Source organism: Pithys albifrons, chromosome 3, assembly GCF_047495875.1.
Source record: "Pithys albifrons albifrons isolate INPA30051 chromosome 3, PitAlb_v1, whole genome shotgun sequence".
NCBI classification, from domain to species: Eukaryota; Metazoa; Chordata; class Aves; order Passeriformes; family Thamnophilidae; genus Pithys; species Pithys albifrons.
Window position 1 is genome coordinate 83110646 of NC_092460.1, and position 21587 is coordinate 83132232.

A 21587-nucleotide genomic window follows, 5' to 3' on the forward strand; every position below is an offset into this window, starting at 1 on the left:
AAATTTGTATGGTAAACTACAAGGAATATTTTTGCCTTCCGACTTGAAAATGGGAGAAAATTATTTTCAAATATTAACAAAAAAGGTATCTGTATATCTTTAACTTATAGAAATGTTATGCAAATAGACACCCAATGTTATAAGGCTAATACAGAAGATGCTTTCATTTGCAGATGAAAAATTGCAGGGAAAAAAGGGAAAAAAACAATCTCTGTAATATAGTGCAACATGCAACACAGCAGAACACTAAAGAGTAAAAAAGAATTCTGGCTTGGAGTTTTGGGGCATTTTTATTGTACAATGTATTTCAAAACAAAGTAACAGGTTTCAAATAAGAAGCTAGTAACAGAAAGCATTTTGAAGGATTCAAGTACTGCAGTAACATCTTTCAAGTTTTCCTCTGGAAATTTTCACTGTTCATTCTGAGCAAAAGTATTTCTCCTGAGAAGGCTGACCTTATTTTTCCTCCCCCTTCTCTCCCCCACATTCTCATTTTTTCTCACACCAGACCGAGGAAAATGTTATCCATTTTCCCTCCCAGATGCTCACCCATCTCTCTCCTATCCACCCCTTTGATCTGTTACTAACCTCTTCAATCATTGTTTAACCACAGAGCTACTATTTCTTTTGAACTCCAAGTTGAAAATAAACTGATGTACAGTTTGGACTTTGGTGAACCACTTGCTTTTATAGAGATTAATTTTGGATTTTCTGGTAGTCTAACTGTGTTTTTGCTTTCTCTTCTCAGATTTCAATCAGCATGTGATCTCTTATGATAGAACTCCTTAAAAATGTAAGCTTGTAACTGATCTAAACCTAGGTAAGTGATGAAAAAACATTTTTCCTTTGTCACTGTATTTAACAATGCTTTGAAGCTTCATTTTTATGTGAAGAAATTTTTTAACTTCTGTAATATAATCCCACAAATTAGTATCCTCTGCATGAGGTAAAATATGTCTATCAACATCTCTTAAATATCCTCATAGCCTCTAAACCATGAGTACTCTTTGCAAAACTTTCCTCATTCCCCTATTCATAAGCCCTCAAGAGAATGATACAAGAGTATAGTTTTCAGAAGTGAGGTATTCAGGTCTTTTCACTCTAAATAGGAGACAAATTAGCATTACATCTGTCATTGACTTTGAATGTCATCAGAATACATAGGAGAAGAAAATTGCCACAAAAAGATAATTTCTTTTCCATCTTGCTTCATTTTTCTTCCTCACTAACTAATGCAGTATTTTAGCAGTTTATTTCTGTCATAGGCATATAAAAGTTCAGTTCTTAATATAATTTTATTTGTTTCTTTTCTCATTCATTTGTTCCTTGGTACCCAATTCAAGAAGTATCTCTTTCAAGGAACGTACCTAAGCACATAAGTTACGCATGAACTAATTAAAGTCCATTAGAAGCATGTACTAAATAATTCCCCCAGGCACTCTGGTATTCTATTATGGAGTGCTGTGCTAAACCTGAGCATTTCTTCCTACATCACAGGAATGTTGCATTTTAATTTTTTTAATTAGAAGTCTATATTTAAATATGTCATCCAGATACAGACCATGAGATTACTAGAAAACAAAAACATTTAGGTGGGTTATACAAATATTACAAGTTCGTGTAAACAAACGGGTATAAAAATATAAAGTGAATAATAAAATAACTAAAACTCAAAAGAAAGTTTTAAAATATCAAATAGTATAGTGGCTTGTGATGTCAGTGTTAAAACATAAGAAGATAGTTGTCTCATCTAAACATGCAAAATGATTGCAATGTCACCTTCTAGTCTGCTCAGATATTTTCTGTTACAATTGAGATTTTGTAAATATGCTCTACTAATAATTTATTCTTTTAATCACTTCTTAAATTTGTAAAGAGATAATTCTATTAAACTTGCTAAGGATGTCTTTCCCAGTGCCAGCTGAAGATGATGTTGTTAAAATTTCTTTACTGTGATGCCCATACTGACAGCTTCTCAAAAAGAGATTAGGAAGCTTAAAGGATAATTCTTTAGGAGATCCTACCATTGACCTACCCTTGTTCACACTATTGATTATATTTTTAAAATATTTTTTCATCCAATTTTTCACTTAATGTGCCATTTGAATAGAAATTATTATTGTGAGGAAGCCTCTTGGCACAAGCTCGTTATAGCCATCCACTTTAGTTTTACTGCAGAAGGCCAAAGGACAGTTCTTTGATGCATCTAATTAATTTGCTTTATCACTTTTTTTGCTTACCAAGGGTTAAGGGAGCATTTTTAATAAAGTTTTTCGATACTGTAGCATCACATAGAACAGCTCTTCTAGCTGTAAACATTTACAGGTGTCTCCTCAAAGAAATGTAAGGCCCCTTCTTACTGAATGCCAGTGGGTGGGCTGGCCTCACAAGTTGATGAGCTTTTAGGTCAGGCATTTATTTAATTCTGCTCTTAAAAAATACATAAATATCTCCAAATTCCCCTGAACTCTTAAGCATGACTAGGTGTCTGCATTTCTAAGCAATTACACCACTTTCTTTAGATAAAAATTTTTCACAAGAAGCAGTTTTCCTCTACAGAGTCCTTCAGGTCCTGTATTGGTAAATAATTAAGAAATTAGGACAGTGATCATTTAGTTTTGTTTGCTGGATATATGCCTTTGATATCACAGCACAGTTAGATAATCATTTCATAGGTCATGCATATATCAGCCTTCAACCTTCTGTGAAAAAAAAGGTACACATGAGTGACTATGTTGGTCAAAGTCTGAAATATTACTAGATCCTCCTGGGGAAAGTATGTCCGTTCCTACACAGTTATTTGTCATCATATATATATGCTGGACTTTTAGGTGAGAAAAGAAAGGAGGATTCTTCTGCTGGCACATACTAACCATTAAATCTCCAAGCAGGGAAGCTTAAGTGCTAAAATGTCTTATGAACAGACAACCCAGCACCTCAGATTAGAAAATGAGTCAATCTCAATTCTAGCTTGTAAGGGAGGTTAGAAATTGTCACCTCACGTTCTTTCTCTATGGCCCATTTGGCTGTTTCCTCTCACAAAGATTTCAAACAAAATAAAATTATAGAATTTACATCCATCCATTCAGGCTAAAAATTTCCTTTGCTCTTACCCTAGAGACCCTGAATTAGGCAGCTGCAAAATCCTACTGCATCTTTGTGTCGTTCTCTGTTTAGAATTCTGTTTTAGCTGTAAAGTTTTCTTGTCCCTATGAAGCTATTCCTGCTCTACTACTTAGTCTGCTTTTTCAGAAGTAGTCTGTCTTGGCTTCAGTCTTTTACTCTGGTATTTGATAATTGACTCCTTAATTATATTGGCTAGAGTAAGCTCGGGTTTTTTTATCCACTTCTGTGTTCCTATAACATTAGATCTCATAAAGTCAAGGTTCAAGGTCAATAACGATTCTCCTGGAGCTGACATCAAGTAGGAATTGATTACATAAATTTACAGTAAAATACAAGAAATTTGTTATACCTTTGCATAGGTTGGTGAACTTGGTGTACGAAACCTGTGTTGCTAAACCATGCTAAAGGGACTGAAGACTGCCATACATGAGCTACTATTCTAGTCACCTCTGTAGAGTCAAGGCAATTCATGTCAAGTGAATGTATTATGACCCTGATTCCAGAATTACTCAAATACTGAAAAATGACTGATTCCTAAAATCTCCATTCTTTGGGATGGACTTTCCATTGCATTGGGCCAGCATTATTTTGATATAATGACAGAGGAGTCTTTATTGACATGGCACTAAAATAAGGTAGTAAAAAAATAAGAAGCATAAAAGAAGGGACTGTGCAAATCTTAACACAGTCATAGACACAGGAGAAGTGAGAGCATATTGCAAAACAGAGTCATCATAGGCAGACACAGGAAAAAAAAAAGGAAAAAAACCCAAGTACTGAAACCAGTCTACGTAACTACCAAAATTGAACCTTAATATTAGTAAAGAGTATAGACAACTCAGCTGTTCAAAATATGTAATGCATTAAATCTGTCTAGACTGTATCACTATTGGGACCCCATGCCATATTTCCTACATAGTAAGAAAGGTATAGCACTACAGTAGGCCATGAGATAACCATCACAAGAATGAATCAGGCACTCAGACAATTAATACATGGAAAATGACAAGTTGCTTTCCCTAATTTTTCTGCAGTCCTCAGGGCTGCAGATGGATTATCTCCCCTTGATCATTTCAGAGGTGATCATATTGTACTGGCAGAATCCCAAAGGAATACATATCAGTACCATTTCTGCTAAATTTTCTGACTATAATTTGCTAGATTGGCTAATCAGAAAATATCTTATAACTTGTGGCTATTTATAACTAACAAAAATCCTAATTAAAATAAGAAATACAGAAAAGAACAAGCATCTTATGAGTGAAAAAATTATTACTGAAGTGTTTACCAAAATTATTTTTATTTTTTAGAGGTTTCATTAGTAAGAAGCAATAACTTTAACAAACAAACAAACAAAGTTGTGCATCCAGCTGAATTAAATAGAAAATCAGGACTCAATGAATGCTTAAGTGTCAAATATAAATATGAGAAATAAAATAGCCACTTCTGAATACCTTGATCTCTCTCTTGTTAGACAAGGATGGATACACTCAAGTAGCCTAAATAATTAGTAAGACTGGATATGAAACCCAAGATGCCATGTTTACAAGGCAGTTTTTCACATATTGGTAAGTTCCATCCTGTAAAATTACTCTAATCTCCTGCTATAACAAATGTTTTAAACTACCATTGGGGTTAGTGAAATAAAGGCAGTCAATATACTGTGAGCTGTCCAGTATGTTAAGGATATATGCAATATGTATCTGTTCCTTTAAGCCTCTCTGTTTGAAGCTGACATGGTTTCAGTTCACTATCAGTTTTCTCACATCTCTTTTCCCAGATTTGTTTTCAGATAGCAAAAATAAATCTTTAAGATAATTACATATCTCGTATTTACTAGTAAAGAAATAGCTTAAATGAGGCCATATTTTAAATTTGGCATTAGTTCTAGACTTGACTCAGAGTTACTGCAAGAACCTTGCTTACAAGGATGACAGTGAATGATTCACTCAGTGATGTTTTGTTGATCCAGCTGTAAGCCTGAATTAGACAACAGACTTCTAGAAAGACAGAAAAATATAATTTTACAGTGGACAGCGACTGACATGCCTTGCATCCACCAAGATAACTCACTTTCTTGCAGTGAGAAGTAACCCTTGTCTTAGTCAGTTCACAAACTATCAATGATTAATCAAGAATTAAAAAGCTGCAATAACTATGGCAAAATACATCCCAAATTAAACAAGTCCTTCCAAAAATACTTGTGATATATAATACTTCTTAATATATTCATATCTGTTATAGTTCATTCAACCTGCATCTTACCATTACTGGACTTGCTTGTCACAGAATGTTAGTATAATAAATGATAGCAGAAATTTAATTTCAAAGTCATACTTGTAAGGCCTTGAACACATATGACTTCAAATTTCCAGGTCAGCTTCAGGTTTAGAAATGACTCAGAAAACTGCTTATTCTATTAACCACCCTTTTTCAATTTTATTTTATACTACACCTGGTTTTGTATCTTCCACCAGATTATATAGAACAGATTAAAAAAGTGTAAATTTGATCATTACAGATCTTGAGAGCACCCACCAAAAAAAAAGGCAAAACATTAAACAATAGCAAATAGCAACATACCCAGGGCTGAAAAATATCACTCTGATGATTTCTGTGAACAGAAAATACAGTTCAGAGATCACGTCAGGATCAACCCATAGAGATAATAAGACTGGGAGGGAGCAGGACTTGGAAATCATTGCATTTTTTGCAGACAAATAAACTCGAGGAAACTACAATCTATTCATAGCTACAGGCAGATGGTTTCATAGATTCGTGTCCAAGAGAAGCAAAATCAGCTGTTTGTCAGGGAAGATATATACTGTGAGTTACTCACTCAGCTCAAGTAATAAGTGGTGTCATGGTAGAACAAAATAATACATTGATTTTTTCCTACAAAAAGGCAAAAAAATAAAAAGCTAGTGCAGGTATTCATTTGAACTGCTACACCAAGCCCAGGGACCAGCTGCCTGTCTCTCCAATTAGGTTTCTTTCTCACTGCCCAAGTGCCTGATACCAGGTCCACAGTTCTCAGACTGCTGACACTGAAGTCCCGTCTAAGCCTTGGAGGTGCTTAAAATCAATTTGTTCCTCCATTTCAGTGCACAAAGTTACCAAGGACTGGCAACCACTTAGAGATGCGTTGGCTGAGGGGATAAAACTTCTACACTCCAGTGCAAGCTGATAAAAGGCACGAGGCAGCTAAGCCTACCCTAACTCCTTAGAAAAGCCTGATCCATTAGACATGGTCAGGTCATGCACTGACTTCCACACAATAGCTAACAGAATAGACTAACATTTACAATATGGGAAACCCACGCTTTTGACTTAGTTTGGCCTGTGGTAGTTTTGCATCTGCAGATCCCATTTTTAAGAAGGTGTTCTTACTACAGGGTTATGGAATAGATGAAGACCAGTCCCTAGCCCTGGAGATACCAAAGGTGTGATGCTGAACAGAAGAGAAACTGAGACTTAGGGCACTGGAACAAGACAGATCCAGATGGGGATTTAGGCCAGGAAAGGTACAATGTCTTTATTTTTAGTAGCATAGTTTTGGGTTCACAGAATGGGTTATATAAAAAGATTCTAGGTTCCTGAAGATTGGGAGTCAGCATTTCCTGAAAAATCTTCTCATTCACATTCCCTGCAAATGTATAAATACAATGGCCTCTGTTGCTGCTATTGTTCCAGGCCTTGATTTTCACTCTGTGAAAACTTATATGGTTTTTGACACTTTGTCTACTGAGTAGGCTGTTATCTATCATAGCCTGTTATCTATCATATCCAGGTGTTATTATCATAATTCATTATCTAGTTCCTGATCAAATCTACTCTTACGAGCACGGGATAAAAAGCAGTTTTGCCTCAGAGAAGCTCAGAAGAAACAAAAGGCATGGCTTACTGCAGCTTACTGCGGGCTCAGCAGGAATGCCCACAATGAGAACCCCGAGACTGTGTCTTGCAATCTGGTATTTCAGTGTGTAGTATACATTTCTTCCTTTTTGCTTCCTTTGTTTTGAATGTTGTATAAATATGTGCACTTGCAAACTTTACAAGTTATAATTTCTAAGTTTTTCTTCATCCATTGTCCTGGTAGAGCTGTTTAAAATTTCAAAAATGGGAACGGTGAACTGTTTTAGTTTGGGCTTTTTTTTTATTATCATGTTTGCCAAAGAGAGTTGTATGGTGTATTATCTATTATGTCACAAGCTAGACAAAATATTTGCAACACTGAATGAGTGAGAAGTGGGGGCTACATAAAGATTTTATGCTACTTTGCATTATGTTCCCACAGAGACTTAAATTCTGGACTTCAAAGTATCTTTTCTGAGATGGTGATTAGAATTAGTGCAGCAACAGCTGTCAGGATTTAAACTTCATAACTTGAATTTTGGACACTGAAATTGCATTTCTGACCATATCTGAAAGACCTCAAGAGGGAAATGCTGGACTTGGGACATTATTAATTTCCAGTGTATTTTAAAAGAAAAATCTATTCATGGCTAATGTACATTTATCCTTTCATGCTCTTTAAGGTACATCAAAATACCATCTATTCTCATTTAAGATATACCAGATTCTAGTGAACCACACATTTGGAGCTTATACAAGCAGGCTAGTGTTTGACCTAGTTTCATTACAGGCCTGAAACTGCCCATTACCCACTTAATGATGAGTAAGATGAAAAATTGAATCCAATCTACCTCACAGACTTGAAAAACTATTGAGACAAATCTTGTCCAAGAAAAGCAGCTCAAATTAATATGCCAGACTGTGAACTCCAGTGGCTGAGGGAGGAGCTGTCACACTCATTTCTTCTGCCCCTTCCACAGGTGCAACCTCTCGCTGTGTCCCAGCTGTGGGGCAGGGATTTGGTGAAGTTGTACCTGAGCTGACCTCTAGTAAACTCATCAACACCTTCCTGCCAGAGTACACAGCTTTTCAGTCACCTTTCAAAGAGCAGCAGCAGCAGCAGCAGTGGGGCTGTCATGCCCAGGTTAACAAGCTCTGCTTTCTCAGCAGTGTTTTTTGACTTGGGCTTAATATTTCACTCACCATTACTGCTGGTTTCAAGGATAGCTCAGGCTGTTATTTAGTTAGTACAGTCTATGATGTACACAGCTATACACTTAGGTGTGAAATGGTGTATTTAACTACACAAAATCAAACTCCCTTTCACCAACATAAAGAAATAAAACCCCAGCACTTCAGATCCTCCTTAACTATGGCTGTGTGATGGAAATGTCCTTAAAGTCTTGTTTAAAACACAGGGAAAATCAAGATTTAACACTGATGAGAAAAGATAGCTGATCCTAGATTTAGACTGGTATAATTGAGAGCAAAATTTGTTCTGGAGTGTCAAATCGGTATAACAATGAATTAAAGAGTGCAACCAATTTAAAAGAAAAATGCTCATTAGTATGACTATAAAAACCATTACAGCAGAAAAATGCCAGCACCTACTGCAATACATCAGCTATTCCCTTAGCATAGCAACTAACCATTTCTGGATAGCACAATGCATGGCTGAACAGAATACCGCAAAATGATAGCTTCCATCCACATGACTAAATTACAGTTCTTCTCTGTCTTTATCAGCCTATCTCTCCAGATATTTTACTGAAGAATTTTAACATGGACAGTGAAAAGAAAAAGGGGGGAGATAAAGCTAAAGTTGTTTTACATACAATAATACATGGGATACATGAGTCATACTTATCCTATATATAAATAAATAAAATAAAAATTAGCAAAACCAAACCAAACCTGTGGTTTTAGAAATATTCTCCAAAAGAAGTAATCTCTAACACTGCCCATTTTTGAGCAGAGTGATTCCAGACTGACTGAAAATCCCAGTCAAAGCACATAGTTTTGCAGTAGACTCATCTGGATACTTTCTTAGCCAAAACAATTTCAACAAAAAGGCTGGTTCCAGACATACCATATTAAATAACCTCTGAATTGGCAAAGAGTGATGCATACATTCCATCTGAGAGTCTGCTGCAGGTCTGGTCAGTTGAGGTAATGTAAGTTCAGTTTCACAGCTAGAAACTGTAACAGCATTTTCAGCAAATAATTGTCAAATCAGTCCTTTAGTACATTCAGTGTTGAAATATATATAAAAATCTGACTAGATAGAGTAAAGCACTATTTCAGTCTCTTTAAAATTTCAGAAACAAAACAGCAGAAAAGTGGGATGAGTGGTTAGTTACAGTGAAAGCAGAAATAAATGTGAGTGTGTAATTTTATTGGCAGACAGGAGTATATGGTCATCATCAAAAAAGTTCCTGTTTTTTTCCTCAGTTGTGTCATAGTTCACTGAAATTTCACTTGCTCTGTGGAAGTTACTGACAAGAATTAAAACAGTCTGCAAACTATGAAGGTGGGAAGGGTCCTCATTTCCTCAGCCTAAATTAGTTTTTATCTTCTCCTGACCTCTTCCCTCACAGTCATGGCACATTTCTGCTTACCTCTAGTTTGAGAACCATTTGTCTAGGTGGAACAGAGATGGATGGATGGATGGATGGATGGATGGATGGATGGATGGATGGATGGACGGACGGACGGACGGACGGACGGATGGATGGATGGATGGATGGACGGATGGATGGATAAGTGCAAAGAGGGTTTCTTCCCTGTGGTGGGATGCAGAACTGTGGGCAGAGCAAGAGCAGAGAGGTGGCCATGTCTCCTGGCAGCCCCTTGCACAAGCAGTAGGAGGGAGGGCAGGGGCTGAAAGGCAGGGATGTGGCCCAGCATCCTCTTCCTCTCCCATCAGGATCCTTCCCTATGTATTACCCTTGGCAAACACTCCAAAACTCTGTCTTTCCCACCTTCAGATTTTTTTTTTTAAATCTTTACCCATACTTTGCTCTGCTGCATTCAGTGCAGCCACAAATCTGGGCTTAATGATCGTGGTCTATAAAACTTCTGAAACAAAGCAACTTCTGAAACTTGCGATGTTCTACAGTAACTTGCAGTTAATATATAGGAAAGCTTGTGTTAACATCTCCTACCACATATTCCTTTTCCCAGCATGATTCAGGACCAATCTAGTTTTACTTAACAGTCTTCTGCAGAAGTTTTCCTGGATATTTGAAGAACTAGAAGGCTTAAATACAAATATAATGCAATATTCCATATACAAATATGCAACATTTGCCCTGGCAGCCAAGAAAGCAAACCCCATCCTGGAGTGCATCAAACACAGCATAAACAGCTGGTCAAAAGGAATGATTATCCCACTGTATTCAGTGTTGGTGCAGCCTCACTTTGAATCCGGTATGCAGTTCTGGGCCCCACAATTTAAGACAGATGTGAAGTCCTTGAATGCTTTCAGAGGAGAGCAACAAAGCTGGTGAAAGGCCTGTGAGGAGCAGCTGAGGAATCTGGGCATGGCTAGTTTGGAGAAAGGGATGCTGACACATGACCTCATTTCTTTCTACAGTTTCCTGAGCAGGGTAAGTAGAGAAGATGCCTATCTGTTCTGCGGTGTATCCATTGATTGGACACATGGGAAAAGTTCAAAGCTGCATCAGTGAAGGTTTAGGCTGGACATTATGAAGCATTTATTTTCCAAGAGGGTTCAAACCCAGGAGCAAGCTTCCTGGAGAGGTGGTTAATGCCCCAAGCCTGTCAGTGCTTGTCATTTGGACAATGCCCTTAACAACACGCTTCAACTTTTGGTCATCCCTGAATTTATCAGACAGTTGGACTGGATGATTATTGTAGGTCCCTTCCAACTGAAATATCCAGTTCTGTTTCATTCCAGTAGTTCTCATCTACTTTGAATATTTTAACTATAAAATCAACAGTATAACATTAGCCAGAGAACAATATTGCAACAGTACAGAATCACAGTCACGAATTAAGTTATACTGTTGTGCTGGTTTAAAGATAAACCAGCAGGAGAAATGAACCCAACTCAAAAGAGATTACAAGTCAGAGTTACAATTTACTAAAAAGACTGCAATAAATACAATGATATAGAAAAAAATATTTTAACCCACAAAAGAACAGACATATAACCTGACACCCTGGGACATGATCAGAATGGTGTTTGTCAGCCCCTGTGCTGAGTGCCACCTGATCCCCCTAAGTACAAAGTAAAAGGAAAGGAAAACCTGCAGGTGAGGATGACGGTTGCAGTCTGGTTGAGAGTGGCAGTCACAGACTTGTTGAAGTTCTGGCACCAGATTTTCCCACACACCAAGATTTTATATGCTCAGGTTCAGGTGGGAATGCCCAGTATCTCACCCAGGGCGAAGAGTTTCACAATGGGTGATTTACTCTGTGAGTCATGAGATATTTTTGGAATCTTTGATGGCCCATTAGCAGACATGACCCCTTAAGCTGGGTGTGGAGGGGCTAATGCCTCCTTGAAGGGGAGTTATCATGGTGAGTCATTGGTGTGAAGACAGGAACACTCCCTTATCTCACAGGATTCCTTAACACCCAACTTGTAGCCTGAGGGTTCAGGTGTGCCCTGGGCAGCTACTGCAAAGGATCCATTATCAACAGTTCATCAGAAATGGCACAGAGGGTGTAGAATACATAGTTTTGGTCACACACACAGAGTGATAAACTGGTCTTGGCTGCTGTAACTAGGACAACTTTATATTTATATTTATTTGATTTTTGAAGGTTAATTCTATAGCCTGCCACTTCGCTACATCCATCACAAGGAGGACATGACATTTTTCCTGCAATTCACCCAGAAAAGCCTTTAGTTGAACTAGTGAGTTTCTTTAATTTTTTCTTAAAAAAAAAGCAAACTATACATAGAAAGATTATTTAGATAATGTAATAATAGAAAGAATTTCTGCATCACTGATAGCAAAATTTCACCTACTCCTAGAGTCTCACAAGTGAGAGAGGTACAACCAAAGGGACATATTGCCTACTTGTCGTAAGATTTTTCCACAAGGTATAAGGTATGCCCAAAGAATGAAAGAAGAGAATGTAAAAGAGCTCTGGTGCAGACTGACATGGATTTTTTATAACACGTGAATCTCAAGTGCAGCAAGTGCAGCACACTGATTTGGGTTCATGCAGTTTGAGTGAATTCAAACTAGCCTAGCTTGCATGGCATATGTAGCATATCTACTCATGTGAAAACATATCCCTGTGCCTCTAGAAGCAGAATAGAGGTGACTTCAGTTCACACCTTAGCTACTGTGATCCCCACTTCCAAGGTTAATAGGTCATTGTTTCAGCACTGATTTTAATTCTACAAAGTATCAAAATCAACTCTTCCTCTTATAAAGTCTCATACAAAAAAAAAAAAAACAACAAAAAACCAACCAAACTAAACCAAACCAAACCAACAAAAAAACCAAGGAGCCTTCACAAAGCTTAGAGGATTATTGAAAGGATAGAGCAGAAAAATACATGACTGTGAATTACAAGTCATGAATGCTTCTTCAGTGTCTCATGCTTTGCTTAAGGTCAAGATCTGAAAAACAAATGTCTACAGCAATTGATATCATTAATCAAATTTAAGCTCCCAGAAGTGTTAGTGCTTTCAATTTGGAGGTATATAGTTTGCTGCTCTTTGCAGATTTAGGATAATTTCCATGCTTAGTAACCCGTAAATCTTTCAAATGCAAAATATAACTCGGCTTGGTTTATGCACGTCATCCTGTCTGGATTTATGGATATAAAGAATATTTTCAGTATGTCATAAGTGTCACTCTAATGCCCTTCAAAATAATAACTGCATCATGATGGTAGATATTAGAAACACTTTGGATATTTTGGTGTGTACAGAGACCTTCAGTTCACCATGAAAACTGGATAGACAAAAACATAGAAATTTAAGTTAAATTTGCCAAAGGGGAAAAGGGTCCATAACGGCCTAAACTCATACACATCATAAAACCTCCATCCTTTCCTGACTGCAGTGTTTTCTTTGTTAAATTGTAACCTCCTAGGGACTGTCCCTCAACAGAAAATACTTTGACTAGAACATAAGAGATCGACCTTGTTAGGGACTGTAGATGCTAATGTCATACAAATTATGCAAATAAGTATGACTTTTTTGTAGCCCTTTATCTAGGAATGTTGCAATAAAAAGATGATCACTGAATAAATCTACAAGCAATTGTGGAAGTAAAGCAGAGTCTTAAGACTTCTTTGAGGGTAATCACTCTTTATGTTATCACTCTTTAGAGCTGCACCCTTCTCATTTGTTTTCCCCCTTCACTCTCCTCTGTGAAGTAGCCCAGCTGCTGTGGAAAGCAGCCACATGACTGGTGTCCATCATAGTATTTACAGCTGTTTCCGTGTCTGTAGGAGCTATAGACTCACTCTCTTCAACATGAAGAGTTTCTAGGATGGTGATCTGTGGGAGAAGACCCAGGATTCAATAAATGGCAGGAGTATTTTAAGTGCTGGGTCTATGAAGATGCGGATTCTCTGATTTCTACTGTCCTTAATGTTGATAGGTTAGCATCAGAAGTTTAATTAAAAGTGTGTCATAAACATTTCCTCCCCATTGTATTTTTTCCTTAGTCATTCCCTATCCAAGGTTCTTCTTCCCATAATTCCCTAAGGCTCCTTTCCCGCCACTTCTCCCTATTGGTTTATGGTGAAGTTCTGACCCTACATCCCATTGATCCATTTTCAATCCTTCATTTGCATGCCTTCCTCCCAATGGGAAGCTTAGCACCACCCCTTGTTCTAGAAACTTCCCTGCTGGGCCCATAAAAGTGAGTGATCTCAATAAAGTGTGCTTCTTCTGTCACCGAGCCTCCTGGACCTCTCTTCTGGGTGCGGCGCTCTGGACTCAAGGGGGATCAGCGAGGAAGGAGCTTTCCTTGGCTTTCAGGGGTTAGAGCTGAATCATGCAGAGCTGAGTCCCTCAGAGCAGAATCGTTCACCAACATTTGGTGGCAATCATCCACCATCAGTGATCAAACTGGTTGGCTCCCAAAAAGATGGTGAATAAGTCTTTCTCAATGAAAATAATAACTTTTATTTTTTGCCAGTCCAGCACATCAGACGCGCTCTAAACATGCCTCATGATTCACCTAGGAAAGTTAGGAGACACTTAGGTACTTCCCTAGGCATTTCTGAAATGCTTAGCCAGAAGGTAGGTGCCAAAATGTACCAGGAGAGACATGTCCAGGGAGGCAGAGGGTGAACTTGGAGCTCCACAGTGGAATGATTTCAGGTTCTTCTAAAGCCATCCAAGGTGCTCTCTCAGTCTTAGCTCCATAATACTGTCTTGTTACCAGGCTTGACAAAAAGTCAGGAAACTGAAACTTGGTGTAGACCCTCAGTTTCTTTGCTGTCAATACACTGAAGTAAAACTAGATCTCAGAATCAGCTGAGTTGGATTAACTAAAAAGATCCCTATGTTAGGGCAAGCTAATAGTAAGGGCTGTGTGAGTAATGGAAACACTGAGTAAACGCTTGCAGAGTGCTTTACCACTTCTCAGTCCATGTAAGCCATGAACAGCATGTGTCTAGCATATAGTTTCATGAATAGAGCAATATATTCCCATTGTCCTTGAAAATTGTTGCATTTAAGATGGCTTTCTTCAACTATCCTTGTGCTGAACTAGATGTCAAAGCTTGTGGCACTCCATCAAACCAGATAATCTATTTCCAAAGTAACAGCTCATTTAGCATTAAATTTGGCACTTAAGCATTGATATAAAATGTAAATTAAATGTAAGATATGAGTAAATGAAGCTACTCTTATACTTCAATTTTTATATTGGTCCCAAGGTTGATATTTTTATCCAATCATAAGTATTCTTTCTTCTTTTAAAAGTACAGTTTTCAATTTCACTTGTGGCATTGCTTTCAAAGCAGAGAAACATCACCTTCACTACCAATTCACATGAGAGTAATACAACTATCAATCACAGTAGCTTGGAAAGAGCTAGTAAGATTTCAAAGCTAGGGATAAAGATAAAAGAAATTAAATTAAGTAATGCTAGAATGAAGCAATCAAGATTAAATGTGTTCTCAGCTGTTGAGTTAACCAGTTCTGAGTTTTTATCGAAAAAAAGGTTAAAGAAACGAACCCTTAACAGCAATTTATTTTAGTTTAATGATTTTTTAAGCTCAAGATCACAGCAGCTGAATTTCTTCTGTCACTTAAAAAAAAAAAGTAAAACATCTGACATTATCATGTCTAGTTAATGACTCTCAAGAAGTTAATTTAATACTCATGATGGTCATGTCCAAACCAGCTTTGTGTTTAATTAGGACTCTAAGAGTTTTGAAAATCCTGTATAGTAAGCAAATTTATGGACTGATGATTTAAAAACTGCTCAAAAATATTGAGCCTGAGTTGAATCAATTATTTCAATGAATCAAATTAATCATAACTGAATTAAAGTGAAAATAATGAAAACAATTCTTAAAATGTGAAAAAAAGACCAAGAAATTCTATCTGTTAAAACACTATCCTGGAAGAAGAAAACTTCAGTGGATATGAGAGAATATTCTAGATGAAAACAGTGTAAATTCAAACTTTGGTTTTCATATCTAACAGAAATTTCCAATAGAAAGTGAGAAATCATGTCTCAGTTCTCTTTGGAAATAAGCAACATATTTTGCTGGGTAACTGAATTCTTTCACCTACCAACACCATCACTGCACTAAAGTTCTTGCTGGTGTGTTTTACCCTGCCCTGTGAAACCAGAGATGGAGGGCCAGAGAGGGGTACACTTCAGTGATGAGCCTCATGATGAATGTACCTTGGTGACATTCTGGAGAATAGGCTCACTCCTCCATGTCTTAGGGCTGCACCAGGACATCGAGGCTTTGCTCTGGGTCAACTCTCCCAGCAGAGAACACACGGCCCAGGTCTGCCTGGTGATTATGGTCTCTCTCCTGCTCGTCAACACATGGGTGCAGGCAGCTAGTTCACAGACAGCTGAGCAGGGCTGCCAGTGGCCTGCCCAAAGGGCCAAGAACAGTGCATAAGTTAAGACTACTAACAGAAGCCTGGTAATGAAGTTCACATGAGGTGCACAAGACTCAAGCACACAGTTTCTCCTGGGGTTTTCTTTAATGGTCTCTTATGCAGTGTTGTGGGGAGGGGAAAACAGTTCCCGCCTGCCTCTAGAGCTGAGGGAGCACTGAGAAAGAGATGTTTGCCGTCCGGAGGACAAGAGGTGAAAGAGCTTCTTTGCAAAATACATGAGGCTTTTATGAGGTCCCAGGGGGAGAAGGTCCTAGAGCTGGGACTGGATTGGGTAAGAACTCCGGACAGGGAAGTGGCTTAAGTGCTAAGCTAGCGAATAGAAAAATGGAGGGACCAATACCCAATAGAAATCTATGGTTTGGGGACAGACAGGGATGGTAGACAATAGGATTAGGACAGGGGCAGAAGCCAGCAGCAGCTGCTGTCAGGCCACCCCAGGTGGCAACAGCTCCACAAGGCGGAGGCATTCTGGCATGGAGGCAGCCCTGCTCGTACTGGCAGGGGCTGTCCCCGTTTATCCCACAGCTGCAGGAGCGGCTCCGTGCAAGTTCGGGTTGCTGCTGCAACACCGGCAGTGGGGGAGCGGGCTGGGGGCTCCCTCCAGGTGGAGTCGTGGCAGCCCATGGAGAAACAATAGCTGCCGCGAACCGGCAGAGGCAGGCCTCGGTGTGTTCGTGTGGCTCCTGCCGCGGAAGTGCTGGGAGGAGGGCTGGGATCGTCCGGATCCCTGGGCTCCCCCAAGGCAGGGCTCACCTGGCCCAGGAAGAAATAATGCTGGTGATGACTCACTGGAGAACAAAAAGCCTCTGGGTAGCACAGGGGAAGACAGGGCAGGGGGTGGTGGCAACCCAGTAGGAATGTGATAGCAAGCAAGGAGAGGTGATACAAAACTTTGTAACTAAAACCCCAGTACAGGTAAAAATGCATAATTTTAAAATTTCAACAAGACTCTCATATGTATGCAGCTTGTCAGGTTCAGGGTGCTTTTCCAGTGCTGTTCTTGGAAGTTCATTTTAGCATTTCCCTACAGTCTCTCTCGAGTAAACTAAATTAACTGAAACTCATGAAATTTGGGTAGTGGAGCTAAACTTCAGTACACTCAGTGTAGACATTTCACCTAGAATTATGTGCCTTAGCCTGATTCCAGGCTTTTGTATAAAGAGAGGACCACTCAAAATTCAAGAGGGATTCAAAGTAATAATTTGATGTTTACTTCTTTTCCAACTATGCCAGGCTGGGCCATGCCCACCCACAATTCCTCATTTTTATCCTCACTGCCAGCCCCAGAGGTTCAAGATCTCTGTTTTTCTTCACCTATAGCAGCACTGCTCATGAAGCTCATGCACTGGGCTCCAACATACAGGATACTGCCTCATCCCCCAAACACAGTCCCACATGCTGCCCCATCTCAGTCTCTTCAGCTGCAACATCATGAGACAGACTGAAAAACCGACCAAATCAAAGACATAGCTCTTTGGAAGGGTAGAAAAGAACAAGTTCATGTTTGGCGGCCATGGTGAGAGGGGAAGAAGAGCAGATGGCTTGGAGCAATTTCACAGTGCCCACCACACTGACAGGTGCCTGATGTGTTTCTTCTGCTACCCTACATCCACATCACACTAGGGCTCATGTGGTCATCTGGATCAGGACTTGATCTGGCTGAAAAATAACTCTGTAAATGAGTAAATGTGAAAGATTTATGTTTAACCCAGGTCAATTATCTAGTCAAGTTCTCTGCAAAGCCCTGCAAATGGTTGTACTGAAAAAATGAGGGAGTGATGGTAGAGTGGGAATGAGTAACCTGTGGGATGAAGTAGTATGGATTGCTAGTGTTGTATTACAGTTGAAATAAATGTGGGTCAAATGACAGACTTAGTAGCTTTTTCTTTTAAACTTTCACAAAGGAACATCTCACGCTGGAAAAATATGAGGGAATTGAAAGAAATTGGAAGGTGTGTCTTGGTGACACAGATAGATTGCAAAGAGAATCAAGAATTTTTTAGTCTCAGCTTCCCTTTTTTACTTTCAAACTCGTCAGTGCCACATTCTCAAATGCCTAAATCACATAATTTTCCTCTGAGTACCAAAAAAAAGGTCTCCATTTGGTGCCTAAATGTAGTAAGCATGCTTGAGGAACAAGACCCCTGAGGATGATGAGTGTCTGGCTGCTAATGTGCTTCTTCAGGTTTCAGTATATGCCGAGACAAGAAGAGAAAGAATGGTGAAAGAATTCCAAATGCTATTTCCCTATGCCACACATTCTGCTGTAAGGATAATGCTGAGCTTGCCTTCAGAATTAAGCAATCTTGCAATTTCCTTTCTACAACCAATTTCATTGCTTTCTGGGCTTATTTTCAGTACAAATCAGTGACAGCCAATTTGCTTAGTAGCTGCAAAAATGGATTTCAGAGTCAACCATTGTAATAAATAGCTCTCACAGAAAAAAATCCTTGGTGACAAGGAAAAGCGAATCCACATAAATGCTGTTACATTAAAGAAATGAGTAAATTTCAAGCAAAATTTTATGATTGATCAGCCAAAAGTTTAATCTTGACCAATCAAGCATTTGTCTAATAAAGACAAGGCTTGATGCTTTTTAAAAAAGTAGCACGAACTTGTAAGATTCCTTAAATCAATTGTAAATGCGAGAATGAAAATCAACCCTAAGAACCCCAAATTACATCTCAGAAAACTGAATGGACAAGAATGAATGGACATGGAAAATGTTACCCAACAAGTGAAGGCAAACAGTGCCTGGATGTGGAGGTTCTGAAGAGCAGTCCACCACATCCACAGCTTGGAGGCACTGCGTATGGCTCCAGCCAAGTGGTGGCAGTGGTGATGGTGGTTCCCTCTTCATTCTTCAGCCCCAGCCCTGAATTCTCAGTCTTCCCTCACCACTAACCCTTTTCCCATGACATATCACCAGCCCCATCATGCCACCACGGCTCTTTAGGGCCTGTGCTGTAAATGAGATCTTTGAAATAGTCCCTTTAAAAATAGTATATTTTGGGGTTGCCTCAGTACATCTGTTGGTCAGCTTGACTCTGCAGGGTAAGTTAGTTCAGTGGAACTTATGAGCATGGTTTATTAGTGGACATGGCAGAGTTGGGTTAATGATTGGACTTCATGACCTTTGAGGTCTTTTCCATCCTAAATGAGTCCATAATTTCATGAATTTTTGTGTTAATATTCTCCTTCAATATTCTAATATTATTTCTTCACAGCCATAAGCTCTAATTTCATAAAGGATCCCAGTGAATATGCTTAAGTCCTAATTAGGCTGGACATATGGTTATGTCACTTCCCTGATCAGGCACGTGCATATGTGCTTTCTCAGACTGATCTCTTAGATCATAACTTATTTGAAAAATATGTTATTATTTCTCTGTCGTGTTTTGTTAGTACACAAATAAACAGAAAATAAATAAAGCCAATTTTTTTTTCTGTTGTTTTGTAAAGAGAATTTTTTTTGAGCTAATTTTCCATTGCCAGGTTGTGAATACCTGGGTGATGAGAATTTTTTTGGTCTAATTTGCCTCTACTATGTTCTGAATACAGTTTAAGTGTATTTTTTTACCCCTATTTTGGGGTTTAAAAACAAACAGAAGAAATTTAAAATGATCTTATAGATTTTTAAATGTTATTAACTGGTTTTTGCTAACTAATGGTAAAATACAGTCCCTGGCAAAATATGGAAAGCACTTGGCTGCTTAAGTATTACTGAGGGCTCCAGAGTGATAAAGTCTAAATAAATTCAAAAGACTTGATATATTCCTCTTTTTTACATTATTCAAATAATACAGACCGCATTTACATTCTGTCAGAGACCTTAACAGGAGGCTGTCATTTGTGACAAATTTCACAAAGCAATTCTTGATGTGTGTTTGTGTCTGTTTTGTGCTTGTAGTTGTCATGGAGTGACTAATTCACAACAAAAGCTTTATTTGATAAATTTAACATCTTTATTGCTTATAGAATATCTACACAGAGAATTCAGTTTTAAGGAAACAATCAATTATCCAACTTTTTCAGTAATCACTTTTTTAAACTATTTAACTCTATAATGACTCATGGACACTTGAAAATCAGGCTGTGTTCTGTAGACATGGTTACTCATATCACTCAAGTGGGATCATTTTTCTCTGATATTGGAATGAGCGGGCATGGGAATGTGTCTGGTGAGGACTCTCCCACATGTACATGTAAAATATATTCCTGTGTCCAGTGAGCATGCAGTTTTGAAATTTACTTTTCATAAACACCTATTTCAACTAAAAAAGTCTTTTGGAACTTCTGTAGGAAATTAATTTGGCAAAAAAAAAAAAATATGTAATCCACCAAAAAGCTTGATAAAATTAATTATCAAATATTTGTTAAAATGTTTAATGTCACTCGTCTTTCAACTATGTAGCCTGGACTTTTATCATCCAAATTCAGACACCTGAACAAGATGTGTCACAATGGGAACATCTGATCTGACTAGTCAATACAGACAGCTTTGCCCCTTGGAAGTGACTCAGGTCACCTAAGGTCTGAGCTTCAGTCATGGGTTGCCTCTCCCTCCGAAGTGAATGTATTGAAAGCCTGGGGCAATTAGGCCTCAAGCTGAGATGGTTCAGACAGACGCATGAAGTTAAGTGTCCTGGTTTTAAAGCAGTGCCTGAACAGCTGTGAGGACTTAATTTTCTACTACTTTTTTTGATACCTATCAAAAATGAAGTGACACAAAAGTTTAGCATTTGGAGGCTCTTTTATAAGGAGAGGCTAGCACATGAGCTGATCTGATTTTCTAGAATAAGTGTTCTTGAAGAGGAATCTAGATCAAAATATCTTGGAAAGGTCACCAGGCAAAAGGTAACTTTGGCTTATACTTCTTTTTCATGTGATCAGGCAATCTACCATGTATTCATAACACAACAGAAATGTGTACACTCCTTCTGAACTTCAGAAAGAGGGAAAAAGTAAAAAATATTGAACTGGGCAGGGGGAGGGGAGGGAAGAAAAAAGCCAGCCGAGCTATATTCAAAGTAAGAAATGTAAGAGGAAACAAATTTTTTAATTACTAACAGAAGCATGCTGTCTCAAGTGCCTCATCTGCCTGCAATCTCCATTGGAAAAGCCAAATCACAGAATACAAGAAGCATAATAACTTCTTCATACGGGCAGATTGAGTGAATATTATACATACCTACACTCCCTTTTGCTTAGTTCGGCATCCTCTTTCAGTCATGGTCAGAGAGAGGACATCAGTTAGACAGCCTTTTCATCTGATCTGACATTTGTTTCTTTAAAAAATTACTTTTAAACAATCTGATGGAGTTTAGGTTGAAAAAATATTACAAGATTGTTCCAAGGCCAACCCCTTTCTCTCTAAAATATTTTTTTTCATTCATCTAATGCAACTTTAGATATATTGCACTGATCCATGTAGTTGTTCATTGGCTAAATGGTCTACTTAACTGAAACATGAAGCTCATGAAGAAAGACTATTAATTCATATATGTATTGTTTA

The 21587-nt window shown here is 38.4% G+C and overlaps 1 long non-coding RNA gene across 1 annotated transcript; it reads left to right on the top strand.

The window, feature by feature from the left end:
- The first annotated feature begins 673 nt into the window (after positions 1-673).
- On the top strand, positions 674-9496 carry LOC139669519 (uncharacterized). Its single transcript, XR_011697279.1, has 3 exons — positions 674-820; positions 4601-4694; positions 6917-9496. It is a non-coding gene; the product is annotated as an uncharacterized lncRNA (long non-coding RNA).
- Positions 9497-21587: the final 12091 nt, after the last annotated feature.